At 34.4% G+C, this 16,791-nt stretch overlaps 1 protein-coding gene across 7 annotated transcripts in view; it reads right to left on the bottom strand.

Moving 5' to 3' along the window:
- Window positions 1-16,791, bottom strand: part of LOC126808954 (uncharacterized) — a 41,234-nt gene that overhangs the window by 18,985 nt on the left and 5,458 nt on the right. For 3 of the 7 annotated variants that reach the window (XM_050534028.2, XM_050534030.2, XM_050534029.1), the window contains exon 2: window positions 13,079-13,220. The gene's annotated coding sequence lies outside the window, so the exon portion shown is untranslated. Of the gene's footprint in view, window positions 1-620; window positions 640-12,624; window positions 12,645-13,078; window positions 13,221-13,309; window positions 13,399-16,791 lie in introns of those variants that run through there. The other 4 variants (XM_050534027.2, XM_050534032.2, XM_050534031.2 and 1 more) reach the window with 3 other exon arrangements.

Raw genomic sequence — 16,791 nt, 5'->3', positions numbered from 1 at the left:
CCCCCTCCCTCAAGAAAATTTTGGAATATCTGACGGCTGCAAACACGTTTTCCTGCTATTTCAGCCCGTGAACAAAGCAACTTCAAAGTGGTCTAATGGCTCGAATTCCAATCAAAAGATCAATCGTTTACAGTCCACGGAGACGGGACCGTTGGGAGAAAATTTAACCGGCGCAAATGCGTTTTCTGCTATTTTAGCCCGTGTAAGCAACTCCAAAAGTATCCAATTAGACTGTTGCAGCTGCATTCACAATAATAATCGATGCCTGAAAAATGTTGCACAAAGTAGAGTGGCCCCAGACAAAATGTTTTAAACCACTGCAGTACAAATTCGTGGTATTCAATTAAAATAAAAGTAAAATTAGTGTTTTATCAGGGCTCGATGACAGTTAGGGAAGCAAAACTAGAAATGCCCCCCCAAAATTTCAGGTTTACAGACAGCGGCGCTGGTTTTCTTCATGAGGCGATGAATGGACACACACCCCCACTCCTCAAGAAAATTTTGGAAGATTTGACGGCCGCAAAAGCGTTTTACTGCTATTCCAGCTCGTAAAATTAGTGTTTTATTAGATTTCGGGCACTTTATTTGGTCAAGTAGATGAAATAAAAAAATTTTTTCACTTGTTTCCAATATTTGATAGACTGGCGATCAATGGTTTCAACATGGACCGTGTATATAGATACACAGGAAACGTCCACGAAGCCTTTAGAATTCTGTGCCGCAACAAAAAATAGACCGGACAATCGTGACTAAAATAAAATTACCTCCCCTCGCCCAATTACCAGTATTAAAGGGACAATAACACTCTTTGCTGGCTTGACAGCTCCAGAAAATAAATAATAGCTTTATTCTAAGTATTAGATGTTTAAGTGTCCTACCTGTTGTGTAAATTATCCATTACATCCTATTTTACTTGTCCAGAGGGTTCGAAAATATTTTTAAATCCAAGTCACATTTGAAAAGGTTTACATTAGGCTTTTCAAATCATTTAGTTGAATTTTTCCAATTTTTTTAAATTAGGTGTGTTAAGATGAAATTTGTATCATCAATTAATTGGAATATTGTAAAATAGTACAATTTGTTGACCAGAATAAAGATTGGGACATATTATTCAGTTACAACAAGAGTGGTATTGAGCCTTTAAGTTTAAAAGCAAAGAAACATAAATCAATTCATGATATTTTTTATTAATCTTGCTACTCTTTTTTCCTGTGCAACCCATACATAGATAGACTACTATAAATGTAGTAAATGTATCAACACATCGTCTTTGTTTTCTTCGGACGCGCCCGTGTGAATTCGAAAAAAACATCTCGAGTTTTAAAACAAACCTACTAAAACATTCTTTTAATTTTTACTTCTGCACAATTAATCATCATTCCGGATAGTATTATACCTGAACTTTATTTTCATCATTTTAAAATCCTTCGTACATGCGGGAATTTGGAGTATTTAGCAAAACCAAAATGCTTACAAAAACTACGAAAATATTGAAATCGATCATTCCACAATTTTAAACTGCTGCATTTGGAAATTTCAAAGTTCTAAACTGGAGAAATTCGTCACTACCGGATAGGAATACTTATTGGGTTAAAAAAAAGTACCATGTAGCCTAACTATAAGAATACTGTAAGTTCGAGAAATTAATCTGTATAAAATCCAGCTATGTCAAATATCACATCGCTTGATTTGCCGTTGACAATAATTGAGATCTCGTCATGTCTCGAGCGAGCGGAGAGAATCCAACCAACGGGAATATACAGTCCATGGTTTCAATATGAATCTTCAGTTGATATTTTCCGTCGCCCAAACTCAAACGATCGTAATGATCGCGCTTTGTTTTCCTTGAAACACGTGGTTATCAAACTATCTGTCAAAATTAAACCACCCCTGCAACAGCTGCAATGGGGTCGTCCAACACGTAACTAAAGCATTGTTGTCGTCTACTCAGTCGAAAATACAAGTAAATAGTCAAATTTGTCAAGAGAGAAATTTTTTATACGTTGGGATATTTAGTTGTGCAATGGATTTTATCGAACGAGAGTTGATTTCAAACACACAGGTTAAGTTTATAATAACGAAAGTTAAGTAGTTTGTTCATAATCAAAGAAATGCGTTTAAAATTTACGATGGTTCAGACAGTATAATTGTAGTTGGGTGTGGCAGAAATATTAAAAATAACAATAATCAATCGTTGTTTTGATTAAAAATATTGTCAATTTTGTTGACCAATGCCGGGTGCGAATCGCTCCCCCATGTGCTACGTTGAAGTTAATAGCACCATTTCTTATTTCGAAACACGGAGGGTTGAGAGATAAGGTTTGTTATCTAACAGCTAACCAATTGTTGACAGTTATTTTGTTGCCTGTCACACAACAAATGAACAAATTCATCACACATACAATGTTTTTGTCTGTATATTTTGTCGTCCTGAATTTTGTTACGAAGAATAGGCCTGCTGTAGTGTTATATTTCACATATTTAATTGAAGATTTGGCACTGGTACAACATGCGTATTATATTAATTTACGTTTAAAACCAGATCGGTTGCTGTCAACAATTATACACTGTTTGTTTCAGAGTACTGGAACCGACCAGTACTGACCGAAATCCGTGTTTAACACTTATAAAAATCGAGTTAATTCGACAATATTCAACGAAACGAAAGTTTAACGCGTGTGCGTTGCACAATAAAATCTATCATTGATTCATGTGGCGTGGTTCCGATTCCCCGCTTGAACGTGAAATCCGTGTTTAATACTTATAAAAATCGAGTTAATTCGACAATATTCAACGAAACGAAAGTTTAACGCGTGTGCGTTGCACAATAAAATCTATCATTGATTCATGTGGCGTGGTTCCGATTCCCCGCTTGAACGTGGGTTTTCTCCGGGTTCCCAATCTGTTTCACAGAGTATTACGAAAATCTAATAAAAGATGACTGCCTTCAACACGTACGTGACGTCATATCACGCGGCGTCAATCATTGCATGGCTCAATGGCGCGTGCATTGTTTACATAAGACTTTACTGATTCGAGGAGAATGGCGCCTTTTACTCATTTTAATACACATTTACACTAAAATAGGAAATAATTTTTACCTACAAATTCTTCAAACGTCTTTATTTATTTTTCTAATACATAAAAAAAAATGTTTTAGAATTTAATTTGTCGGAGGAAAAAAGTTAATATTTGGGGTTCATTAAAGATACATTCCCGGGTACAAACTGGGTGATTTGATGATATATTTGGACTAAAAACATATTCAAACGAATTAATTTATCATAATTTTGCTTCAAGTCCATCTCAAAACATTGCAATTGTCGGGGAATACCCTGGCTATAACAAATCGATCAAAAAAGTCATGTTTGTGTCACGTGACTTACCTCTCCCAGTACCTAGCAACGCAAACGAAGTCGGAGGGGAATCCATTGCATACACAAGACGTTATGTTGTCTTAAATCGCTGACTATTTATTACAAATATCGAAGCCTAATTAAATTTTCGGATTATCCACTGCCCGCGTCTTTTTCCGTGATTTTTATCTAAGAAAGTGTTGTAAGTCTAATTCTTCATAAAGTTTATCAAAATGTACACCAAGCGCTCAATCTCCGCGTGCAACCTTCGAAGTCACGCGTGCAGACATTCCTAATCGTCGGGCTGTCGATTAGGAAAACCCTTACATTTTTAAATTTTGCACAAGGGGGACATTCCTCACAACACCGGCCATGGTGAATTGACGAAATCTCGCGTTTTTAAACGAGATGATGGTTTATTGTTAGCGACACTGACACGCACCGCGTGCTAGGGTTAGGGTTGGGTTTGGTCCATAAATTCGGGTTTGGTCCAAAAATTCTGACGTCATGCGGATCAGTGTGGTATTAACCAGGTGAACATTCACACGCGACATTTTATAAAGCATATTTCAACGTATCAAGGTCAGCATATTTAATGCAGAGAAAGATCCGGGTAGTCAGGTGCATATTATGAAGATAACAAGTATGAATGCTACGACAGAACACTCCCAAAGGGTGGGTGGGTCATTTTCTTTAGAAACAAACTTATAAGCGGTATTCAAATTCTCGACACAATGGATGGTGATATTGTTTGGCTTAAAATTAAAAAAATCTGTTACACAACTACCGTTTGATATCTATTTGCCAGTGATTTATATTTCTCCGAAAAATTCACCAGTTTGGCAAAAACAAAGAGACTACAACCCCTATAGTACTCTTGAGGAAGATATAATGAAATATAAAAATCTGGGACAGGTTATGATGGGGGTGACTTTAATGCGCGCACCAACAACCTGGAGGATATTTTCATTCCGGATATAGAGAATATGGTTGATGTACCGTGTCCGCAAATAGGCGCTTCCGAGACCACTGCAGATATCCTCAAAATTCGCAATAATAAAGACAAAACAATAAACAGCTGGGGCAGAGAACTGGTACAGCTGTATCAGGTATCAGACATCTGTATCTTAAATGGTAGGTCACTCACTAGGTGACATGCTTGGTGAGCTTACTTGCGTAAATTACAATGGGGTTAGTACTGTGGACTATGTCTTGACTAGTCTCTCTTTGTTTCCCCACATTGCCTCTTTTCGAGTTGCCCCATTAAGTTATCTTTCTGATCACAAGCTCTTAGTGTGTAAAATTCGTATCAATCTCCAAGTCTTCGTACATGCTATACAATGCCTGTTATGGCCCTGGATGCAAAAATTGATAGCACTGATAATAATAGTACTAATCACAATATTATAAATGATAGCACTAATAATAATGATAATAATATAAACTGTAGCACTAGTAATAATAATAATATTGAAATTTATAAGTAGAATCTGACCAAGCATCCCGGGTAGAACTACATAAGCCATGCGCTAAACTGGCTATCAATAATTTCTTGATGAAAGACTTTGATCCATACCCCATCGGAACCCAGGAGGCTACAACTGAACTTACAAATATACCTATCAATGCCTCAAAACAATGTGTAAAACTTGTGAAGGTAAAAAAATGTAATAAAAAGAATAAATGGTTTGACAGAGACTGCAAAAGGTTGAAAAGAGATATGCTTATGGCTCTAGAACAATTAAATAATAATCCAAACAACTCCAAACTGCGGTCAATATTTTATAAGAGAAAGAAAGATTATAAGAAAACAACTAAATAAAAAATGCGACAGGCTAAAAATGCAATATTAGAAAAACTTGATGATCTTGATAGCAATAACCCGCGTGAATACTGGAAAACTTGTCAATTCCCTTCTTAAAGACAAACCAGAGGGGGTGATAACATAACTATTAACGCATGGGAAAATCATTTTACCACACTTTTTGAAAAAAACCCATGATCAGTCCAAACTCTCTGAAATATCTGAAAAAATTGAACAACTCAAACAAGAGCCTATTAATACCAACCTGAATGAGCCTATACTATCTCTGCAAATGAATTTTGAAAAGCTGTTTAAAAAAACTAAAAAGAAAAAAATCAAATGGGCCTGATTTGATTCTCAATGAAATGTTAATATCTTCCTCCGAAATTATGATTGATCAGTTCCTAAAATTTTTCAATATGATTTTAACGACGAGTTGCTATCCAGCGTCCTGGATGGAATCATATATTGTTCCACTACACAAAAAGGGCAGTAAGGATGATTTAAATGACTATCGTGGCATTACCCTGTCCAGTTGATTCAGCAAGTGTTTTATGTCTATTATCAATAATCGAATAACAAATTACCTTGAAGACAACAATTTACTTGACCTGGCACAGGGCGGGTTCTGTAAAAATCATCGGACAGTTGATAATATTTTCATACTCAAAACGATTATCAACAAATTTAATTTTAAGAAAAAGAATTTGTTCATGGCCTTTGTGGACATGTGAAAACTCCCAAGGGAATCTCCAATACAATAAACTCTTTCATGGGTGTGAAACAGGGATGTGTGTTAAGTCCTGTACTATTTAATATCTATATTAACGATTTACAGTTTTATATTAATAATGTGAACACAAATCCTCCCTCACTAGAATCTAATAATAGTTTCAACCTGCTGTTTGCGGATGACCTTATCATGCTCCCCACTACTGAAACTGGCTTACAAACTAGTCTTGACCAACTTAATAAATTTTGCGATGATTGGCAGATTGACCAATAATATCTCCAACCTGCTGTTTGCGGATGACCTTATCATGCTCTCCACTACTGAAACTGGCTTACAAACTAGTCTTGACCAACTTAATAAATTTTGCGGTGATTGGCAGATTGACCTTAACCCAACAAAATCAAAAATCATGATAATCAAAAATAATCAAAGAAAAATAAAGAACATATTTCATTTTGGCAATATTAATCTTGAAATAGTTAAATCATACGTTTATCAAGGCGTGTGCCTTTCCAATAACTCTACGTTCAAGTCTGCAATCACCGAACTTAATAGTAAGGCTAGACGTGCATGGTTTGTTTGTGCAATAAAATTGGTACTACCGATTTTCTTCCTATTGATGTTCTGATCAAATTATACTAATACGTTGTCAAGCAGATAGCTATATATGCATCCGATATCTGGGGATCTAGTTTAGTACACAGCAAAACTTTTGAAATTAGTAAATGGGACCAAATTTTTCATAATAAACTAACTATTAAAATCTGCAAATCAATACTACACTGAAAAAACCCTTGTGTTGGATCTCAACACAAGAACTTGTGTTAAAAATATTTAACACATGTTTGTGTTGTATTGCATTGCAATGACACAAGTTTGTGTTTTTTTCAATGTCTTAACACAAACTTGTGTACATTTATAAAATCTTATGTGTTTTTTTTCCATATAATTAATTACGTCGACATTAAAGATAACATTTATTATGTTCCTTTATCACTAGCCTATATGTAAAGCCACTCTTCCTGAATTTGAATGTCGAGTAATTCACTTGATTTATTTTTTAATATTTCTAATTATCTAAAAGGATATATTAATTATTACAAACATTAAGTAGAAATCGCAATGTTTGTATCGTGCGATGCATTTAATATCTCTTTTAAAACAACGTATTTTATAACAGTATACTGATATAAGAGATCAAAGTTTTAGTCAATTATTATCTAAATATAAACTATTTATTTAATTAGATATAATAAAAGATTATTCTGATTCTACTCTTTGTTTATTTTCACATCTTGTCTCAGACAATATACAGAGACAGGTTATTACAATGTCTGCATTTGGAAGTGTCTGATTGATATCGCCCCAATAAACTTGACACATCAAAGACAATAACAATTGTGTTATATCTACGTTTTAAAAAAATGTTTGAATGGGCGTGGAAATAGTCGAGTTAATCTTTTTATTTAATTTAATTGGTTCATTAATCGAAATTGGAAATTTATTCTTACCTGTAAATGACCAATTAAAATGAATTACTCTTAAAACAAAGAAAGAAATATTTATTGAAGTAATTTTGCGGTATTAAACCCTGTGGTACTGCAAATGTTAACTGTATTATTAAGCATTAGTATCGAAAAAAGTGATATTGTTGTGAAAAAAGTTTGTCAGAAAATAAGAATATCAGGTTTGTGATTTTGGTATTTTTTAATACAATGTATTTATAACGCAAATTTTTCGTTTCGGTTAAAACAAAATATACGTCCATTTTAATTGGCCGAAGGATGTGTGACTAATAGAAATATGGCGGGCGGACAAACTGACCAAACAGTATATTTCGAGGTATTTGAGGTAAGCTAATTTAATATTATATCATAACTGCATGTGCATAATTGTGTTTCTGTTTGATTAAATATTCAAAAAATCATTCTTAGGATACAACCTCGACACCAGTCCACCCTGAATTGCAATGTTTGTTTTGTGTTCTGGGCGCCATTTTGAATATAATACAATCCAGCGATAGTGTAGTCTAATTCCTTTAAAAGGGAATCCGAATTTGTTAATTTTCTGCAATATCACTTCGGTGGAAGCGGACGTTAAATAAAGCTATTTCACGTACAAAGACCTACAATAAAATCCAGGTGAATTGGGAAAAATATTCATGTATTTTCTTGATGAAGAGTAGCTATTTCAATTTGTAAATGCCCAGTCATCTTAGACAAATAATAATTCCAACTTCAAATCAGTTGTATTTATTCAAATCATACCATGAAGAATTGTATTTTTCCACTTGCATAATAATAAAAACTTGACTTTTATTATTTTATTTCTTCAGGCCAAGAGCACGGAAAATTGGTAATTGCCTTGTATCACTGCTAACTATAAATCACAGGGAGCCTTGGGCAGAAATGATAATATGGTTCTCAGATATGTTACTGTGTACAGACTGAACAGAAAATATTTATACACTTGCTATTACAGTACTGGCCAAATTAATAGCAATTTTTTCTAAAAACGTTGCAGAAGTAACTCACTAAAATTGAAGTATGAATAAAATCATACACCGTGAGTATATTGAACTGAATATTCCTACACATAACCATAGGCGTACGGGGAAATTTTTGACTGGGGGCGGTGGTGGTTGGTGCCCCAAAAATGTAGTTAGGTTCTTAATATGTTACATAATAATAATAAATTCGCTGTTAAATTGGACACATTCAAGAACTTTCAGCCGTAAAAAAGGGCACTGTTGAAAATTAGGGGGGGGGGGCGCCCCTCGCGCCCCCCATTGAATCCGCCTCTGATTAAACATATTTAACTTGCATTCGCTTTTAAAGGAGCTAAATCGCTAATATTTGGGAACTAGAAATTGTCACAAATGGGTCGCACTAACCTTGATGTTGACAAATACGTAAGACGATATGAACATCAAGGTGATATATGCATATATGCAGCATAGATAATTAAAACTTCTATTCAAGTTAAACCAACTGTATCTATTTATGTCTTACGTCGAGCTGAATACATTTTATGATTTATTGTCATTAAAACATCTATTGGTGGTTAACAGTGTGTAACTAAAAACTAAAATTGGATCTTATTATTGCCAATGATATAATGTACCTTGAATTTTTTATCACAAAGTCTATCGCATCCAGATATTTAAAGCGCGTTTACAATATATTCATTTTTTTGTATCGTAAAATTCATCTTCATTTGACGAACTACACCCAAACTACAGTCAGTGTAAACACGGTTTGGAGACTATATCTGAACTAAAGGGTACATCGAACTACAGTGTACATCATGCTTAAGAGACACTATCTAATATCCAACAGGAAAAATGACGATTAATTTAATATCCGCCAATTGGTGTTGCTGCTATTTTGTATTTTCAAAATTTATCTTCAAATTCAGAGACATCGAAAACCATATAAAGGACATTGCAAAAGTCATATCTTACGTATCTTAAGAGATGCCCTTTTAGTCTACCAAATTTATGTTTTTTTTGTTAAATTGCCTTATACATGTATTACCAAATTCGGTAGCCCTTTTAAAAGAAATGCCCGGCACCACATGGAAAATACATTTCTTTAATTGATGTTTGTCAAATTCGATTTCCGCACATTTCGCGTACATAACCACGATATAATGGTCGAACATTACGTACATCAGATAAACTATTTTTAAAGCCCAAAACTGTTCAACTAGTCTCTTTTAGTTATCAAGCACCTGTTTTATGGGATAATCTACCATTTAGTTTAAGATGTTGTACATCTCTATATTCTTTTAAAAAACAACTTAAATCACATTTATTTAATGAGGCTTTTAACTGACTCTGTATACAATTGTTAACATGTCCATAATCTTGTTGTTTATTTATGATAACATTGTCACTTTGTAGAGTGCCCCTGAACATGTTTTATGAAAGGGCGCGCTATAAATATGCTATAATAATAATAATAATAATAATATTACCAAATTTGGTGGCCATTATGAAAGAAACGCCCGGCACCATATAACAAATACTTCTTTTTTTTAATTTGACGTTTGTCAAATTCGATTTTTCGGCACATTTCGCTTTCATAACCACTCTGTGTTTGAGGAATTTAAAAAGAAATCATTTATAATCCAACGAGTAAATAGTAAAACACACTGATTACGAGATATCATTCTCAGAAAATTCCCCGATTTTGGGTATGATTTTGTTTGATATATTTATCACTGAACCAAACTGCATTGGTTTCTTTTGCATTTTTTTTAGGGTAAAACGTTATATTATCCCTCAACGTCTAATACTGCAAGAAAAAAACAAATTTTGGTATGTAAACCTGTATGAAGCCATGACGTCATAGCTTTTATGGCGTCATAATTGGGACCCAAAATGGCGGTTGGAAATGAGTTGTCGTAACTTTCCCACAGTCTACTCACTCATGTGCTCATCGTTGTATACCAACTAACGTTGAAAAAATCAATTTACGTCGATTTTGGAACATTTTAAAAGCCGTAGTTCGATTCGGCACCCAAGAAAAGATATAAATATACACCAAAAACATGGCAATCAATCAAGTTGAAGCGTTTTGGCGTAAAACATCTGTTTAGGCGAGATGACGTGTTTTTGGTGTACATGAGTAAGCAATAATGCTACCTGACTAAAATACCCCCCCCCCACCTTTTGCATTCGCATGTAGTCATACATATGAGTCTCAAAATAATATAATATATTGTTAAATTATGCTCTTTTCAACTCCCCCGCCCCCTAAATAACTCTATACCCATGACTGGTGTACCAAGTTAAATCCACATCAAAACCCCATTTGTCGATAAGTGTATTTATAATAATCACTTGAACATCCTTGGAGAATTATATCTATTTAGTGAATATTAATACCAAAGAAAGAAAACAACTCTAAATTCTGAATATAAAGTCATCAAATTCTTTTACAGATCTTATTGTGGAAACCCAAAAGTTATATTGCCTTTTTAATCACATTTTTGTTTTTAATGTCAAATACCAAACCATCTCTAATATTGTTTCATTATATAGAATGCAGTGTAATCCTAAACACTAAAGATTTGGCCTGAAAACTTGAAATAATATAGAGGGATCATCAATAATTAATAGTAACATTCGATAATTATAAAAATGTATTATTGTAGGATGAAATCAACCTTTATTTTTAAACATTTAGTGAACATTTCGAATGTTAATGCCTCTTTTATATAAAAAGGTTTTATTAATTAATCAATTTTTGTTTTACAAATTTTTAATTTTCTCCATTTTGTTTGATTTTTATGCTATATTTATTTTATCTATCTATAATTATTTGCCTGTGCTTTATCTATTAGTTCCCATTTATATACTGTAGAAAATTTTGAATTCCTAATCTGTTAAAGGGACTATTTTTTCTTAAAAGTATTTCAATTTAGTGCATTATTAATGTCTTTAGTGCTTGGTTTGGTTGATATTAAATTTAGATATATTTAAAATGTATGTTTTGGGACCATGGGGTAGGGATATTGTGAACATATATATTATATTCTCAGTTCTTTTTAAGCTTTTTTTGAGGGGTGGGGGGATATTGTTACTATTGAACACAATTTTATTAATATTCCAAATGTCTCGGTGCTTTATTTTTGCAATTTAAATAGCTACTTTTTATTTAATAATTGGGAGTGGGGGGGGGGGTATTTTTTCATTGTATAACACAATTTTATTAGTATTGGAATTAACTTTGTTTATTAACCTTCGAGATGTCTGTATTGGTATTAATTAGGCATTAATTTATTTTTTCATATCATTTATTGAATAAATAATAATTTAACAAACAAAATTATTATGTCATTTATCAATAATTACAGTTTAAACAGAACGAATGGAAGGGGTTGCATTCGAAAGGTTGCTATACTGGATATAAATTGGTAAAATACAACACAAGTTTTTGTTATACACAAGTTTGTACGAAACCACACGAGTTTCAGAAATTTCAACACAAGTTTCAGAAATTTCAACACAAACAAGTTTCAGAAATTTCAACACAAGTTTCAGAAATTTCAACACAAACAAGTTTCAGAAATTTCAACACAAATAATGTGTAGATTTTCACACAAGTTTTGTGTTGTTTCAACATTTAACACAAGTTTTGTGTTGTTTCAACATTTAACACAAGTTTGTGAAGGTTACTGTCACATAACATTCGCGAATGTGTGAAATAACCGAACCTTGAAGCAAGCCACGTCCAAAGAGCTTAAATCCAAATACAAGGGCATTTAACGTAAAATAAAAAATTGAGGCACTATTTCAAACACTATTTGAACCAGACATATTATTTTAATTGGATATTGAGTTTCATTGTTGTCGTTATTTTCAATCACCGAGGCGTTAACTTCTTTTTAAAAAAAAAAAAAAAAATAATCTTAGTCTTAGAAAGGTTTACAAAACAGAATAATCTTTGTAGAAAATACATACCAAAAATAACTAAATATTGTTTTATTTGTTATAGACTAATTAATGCCAACTACATTATTATGGTTTAAAGTAACGATGCATAATTTGCATTTTTTGGAAATTATCTTATTTCGCGCCCGGTTTAATCAAACGTTAATTATGTACTGAGATTGATTATTTAACATTCAAATAAATCAAAATCAAAATACCAACGCTAGGCAGTCTCTTAGCTTGTATTCAGGTCCATCAATTTGGTTCAAGAAATATAAAGATGGCGGCATACCTGTTACATAGGGCGCAACATAGATCGATGGAATTTTCAATTCGTCAATCTTTGTAAATACTTCGTAAAATCAAACCATTTGTGAGCTGAAATTCCTATTAAAGACCCAACTTTCATAATATTGAACCATAGCGCTATAATCACGCTCAGAAACTTTAAGCAATGTTTATTCTTTAAGGTTGAATAGAGCATAGTATAACAACTGATATGAATACGAAAACAACTCAAAGGCTTATACGAATCTGTTTCCGTGATATTTAGATACATGTATACTAAGTGCAACAAAACCGTCCTTCGTCAAATGCAATAATAATGATAATCAATTGCTTTAAGAAACAGGGGTTGCACTACTAATTCATTTAGGAAGCACTATGTCAATAACATGTTAATACTGAAGAAAATGAAGTTTCACAGTTGTCATATTAATGAATATCTTTTAATTTTTGTCGCTTACCTTTGAGTTATCCTTTTTTAATTGAACTATCACCAAACAATAAAACAATGCACAAGTAAACTGTTGAACTCCTTTACAGCAATATGAGGACTGTGTCACATACAACCAACGACCTGCATAGCACAAATATCATTTCAAATCACTGAAATAAAACACAAAACTAGATTATCGAATAATCCTTTGCGCTCTACACAAATAATTCGGTAAAATAATATCGATTAAACAACTAACTTTGTATATTAATAATCATGTACTTATGTAGGATAATTGTACCCTCTTATAACTAAGCTGGTTTGCTATGTAACTAATAAGAAAGGCTGCTGATAATATAATATTATGGAAGCGTATTTGGGTCACTACTTATTGAGATAATATCGCAACACATCGAACTAAAATATGTCAACTTCATGAGTTATATTACAGAAAATCGACTTAATAAGTCGACTCGACGCATTAAATTCACCTCTAAACGACAAAAACTATGTCGATATGTTTACATCATGCCAATAGTCGATTTGACTCTAAATCAACAAGTCATATTTTAATGCAATATATAGACTTAATAATGTCGCCGTTTTCAGTTATGTACCACGTGCTTAATTTCATTGCCCGAGATTGCTTATTCATGAAAGTGCAGCCAATGATGAGGTTTAACGTCCACTCGACACAAGGCCTGTCATTGAGTCAACTGGCGTGGTTTCGAATCCCCGGTTGTACGTGACAAAGTGTAGGGTTGCCTGTCCAACCTAGTGGGTTTTCTTCGGGTCCTCCGGTTTCCTCCCACTGCTAAAGACCCCTAAAATTAAACCATATGTTAGTCCCGAAATGACCTAGTTTGTGTCGAGTGGACGTTAAACCCCATCATTGGCTGCACTTTCATGAATAAGCAATCTCGGGCAATGAGTCAACTGGCGTGGTTTCGAATCCCCGGTTGTACGTGACAAGGTGTAGGGTTGTCTGTCCAACATAGTAGGTTTTCTCCGGGTCCTCCGATTTCCTCCCACTGCTAAAGACCCCTAAAATTAAACCATATGTTAGTCCCGAAATGACCTAGTTTGTGTCGAGTGGACGTTAAACCCCATCATTGGCTGCACTTTCATGAATAAGCAATCTCGGGCAATGAAATTAAGCACGTGGTACATAACTGAAAACGGCGACATTATTAAGTCTATATATTGCATTAAAATATGACTTGTTGATTTAGAGTCAAATCGACTATTGGCATGATGTAAACATATCGACATAGTTTTTGTCGTTTAGAGGTGAATTTAATGCGTCGAGTCGACTTATTAAGTCGATTTTTTTGTAATATAACTCATGAAGTTGACATATTTTAGTTCGATGTGTTGCGATATTATGTCAATAAGTAGTGACCCAAATACGCTTCCATACTGCTGATAATATAATATTGATTACAGAGTGTTACGTGTCCATGTCAATTTCTGACATATTAAAGTCCCATGGCCTATTTTACATCACAAATAATATTATTCTTATTGTTAAGTGTATTTTTGTATATATTTTATTACCATTGGCAATTGACCAATGTCCGAATTGTATGGTAGCTGATTGGCATCATGTCGTGATGTCGACCTTCATAAAGCGACAACCTGACATCACGAAATCACGACATTTTAACCCGACATCACGACAACCCGCCCGACAGATCGAAAAACCGACATTACGAAATTGTAACCCGACAATACCACATTTTAAAGCGACATTATGACATTTTTAATGCCGGGTTGTCGTAATGTCGGGTTGTCGTCAATGATTCTTTACATAAACGCACACGTATAGACAATATCCTCGCCAGATCGTCCGTCCTATACCACTGATAAGTGCAAATCACTCTGCAGAATTCTGGGAAACTTTCTCAACAGCCAACGGGATTGAACCCTAGATCTGGTTAATTAGATAGTTCCTTACTCACTGAGTCACTACGGCTACCGAAATTTGGTGAAAACCGGAGGAGGGAGGGAGAAACTGGGTTTGACGTCCACTCGACACAAACTAGGTCATTTCGGGTGTTTAGGAGTGGGGGAACCGAAGGACCCGGAGAACACCCACGCGGTTAGACAGGCAGCTCTACTCCTTGTCACGTACAAGCGGGAAATCGTAACCACGCCACTTGACTCAGACCTTAAGATCCAGTGTGTATACAGGAGCTTGTGGTTTTGTCCCACTTGCTCGGTCCTTCGTCATGCACTATCGACAGGGAGAACAACGCTGCAAAATTCCATAACCTAATATTGAGACGGGCATGATCGCTTCTACAATTGTTCTGGAAAGGCGACATCAGGACAAGATAACCCGACATCACGACATTTTAAAACGACAATACGACATTTTTACGCGACAATACGACTTCACCTCTGAAGTTGTTGTAGTCTCTACATTCTAGGTCACATTTGAATACGTGTATTTCGCGTTAACACAATGGTTTGTGTAAAAAAGTCTAGTACAGAGGTGTGTTTATTTCTCAATTACCTACTTCGAATAGATTTTCGCTTGGTGTGCGTGCTGTGGCATGATTATAGGCTTCAATAGTGAGACGACCACTGATTTCACACCGTGAATAACCAACAAGTAGGACTTTCCGATGTGTTGGGACGTTGTACACCAGTTTTCTTATTGTGATCTATTTTTTATATAGAATAGCACAACCATCAAAAAGATTCAACATTGGCTGTGTAGCAGAATTGGGTATTTTCCCAGCAAACCTTGACATATTATTTCAAAGAATGATTTCCTATTATAAACGTCTTACTAATTCTAGTATAGACAGTTTTCCAATAAAAAGTGTTCTTTTACGTTCTGCCTTCATTACCGATAGCAACTTCATTGCAAACAATAACATTAAATATTCTTGGACAGCATCCATAGCAAAATTATATGAATATTATGATCTCCCTCATAATCCCTCGCCCTCAGCAACTAAACTAAAACTTCAAACTAAATTCAACCATCATTTTGCAGAAATAACTAAATCAGGAACCGAACTGAGAACGTATGGTCTGTATAAAAACTTAATAAACCACCCCGCTGGTTACCTTCTGCAGGTTAAAAATACAAACTTTAAATCCGCCTTTTCATCGCTTCGACTCTAGCTCACACAAACTGGAAACAGAGAGAGGGCGATACAAGAATATTCCAACTGACCAAAGGTTATGCACCCAATGTTCTCTTTCTACCGTAGAAGATGAATTCCATTTTCTGTTCCAGGGTCCCAGATACGAAAACTTGCGCTTAAAATATATCTACCCTACTTTAATACAATCTTGTCAATTAACCTTTGAGCTTCTTTTTAATCCGCCAGATTTTCTTGCTAAAACAGTAGCAATGTACATATCATGCTTTTAAGGAAATGGGGGCACCTACCTAGTCTATTTGATCATTATACATGTATGTACAAGGTTATACTTCATATACTGAGCGCCATGGAAACCGCATCACTTAGTTTTTCGTATAACAAAATGATCCTGTAAACATATCTTATTTATTTTGCTTCTTATTGTGAACAATATTCAAATGGGAACACATCAATAACAACACATTTGTACACTTATGGATGTTTAATCTGTAATCAACGGTACAAAGTCAGAGGGGTCAAAACCAAAAGTACGACACAGATGTCAGTAGCGCGTGTGTCCTCCACGGCCTCTTACGCACGCTGTGCAGCGACGTCGCATGGGATTAACCAATGTTTGAAA

This window comes from Patella vulgata, chromosome 1 (genome assembly GCF_932274485.2).
Source record: "Patella vulgata chromosome 1, xgPatVulg1.2, whole genome shotgun sequence".
Taxonomy (NCBI): Eukaryota; Metazoa; Mollusca; class Gastropoda; family Patellidae; genus Patella; species Patella vulgata.
The sequence above is the reverse complement of the archived record's forward strand: the minus strand, read 5'-3'. Positions and strand labels throughout refer to the sequence as shown.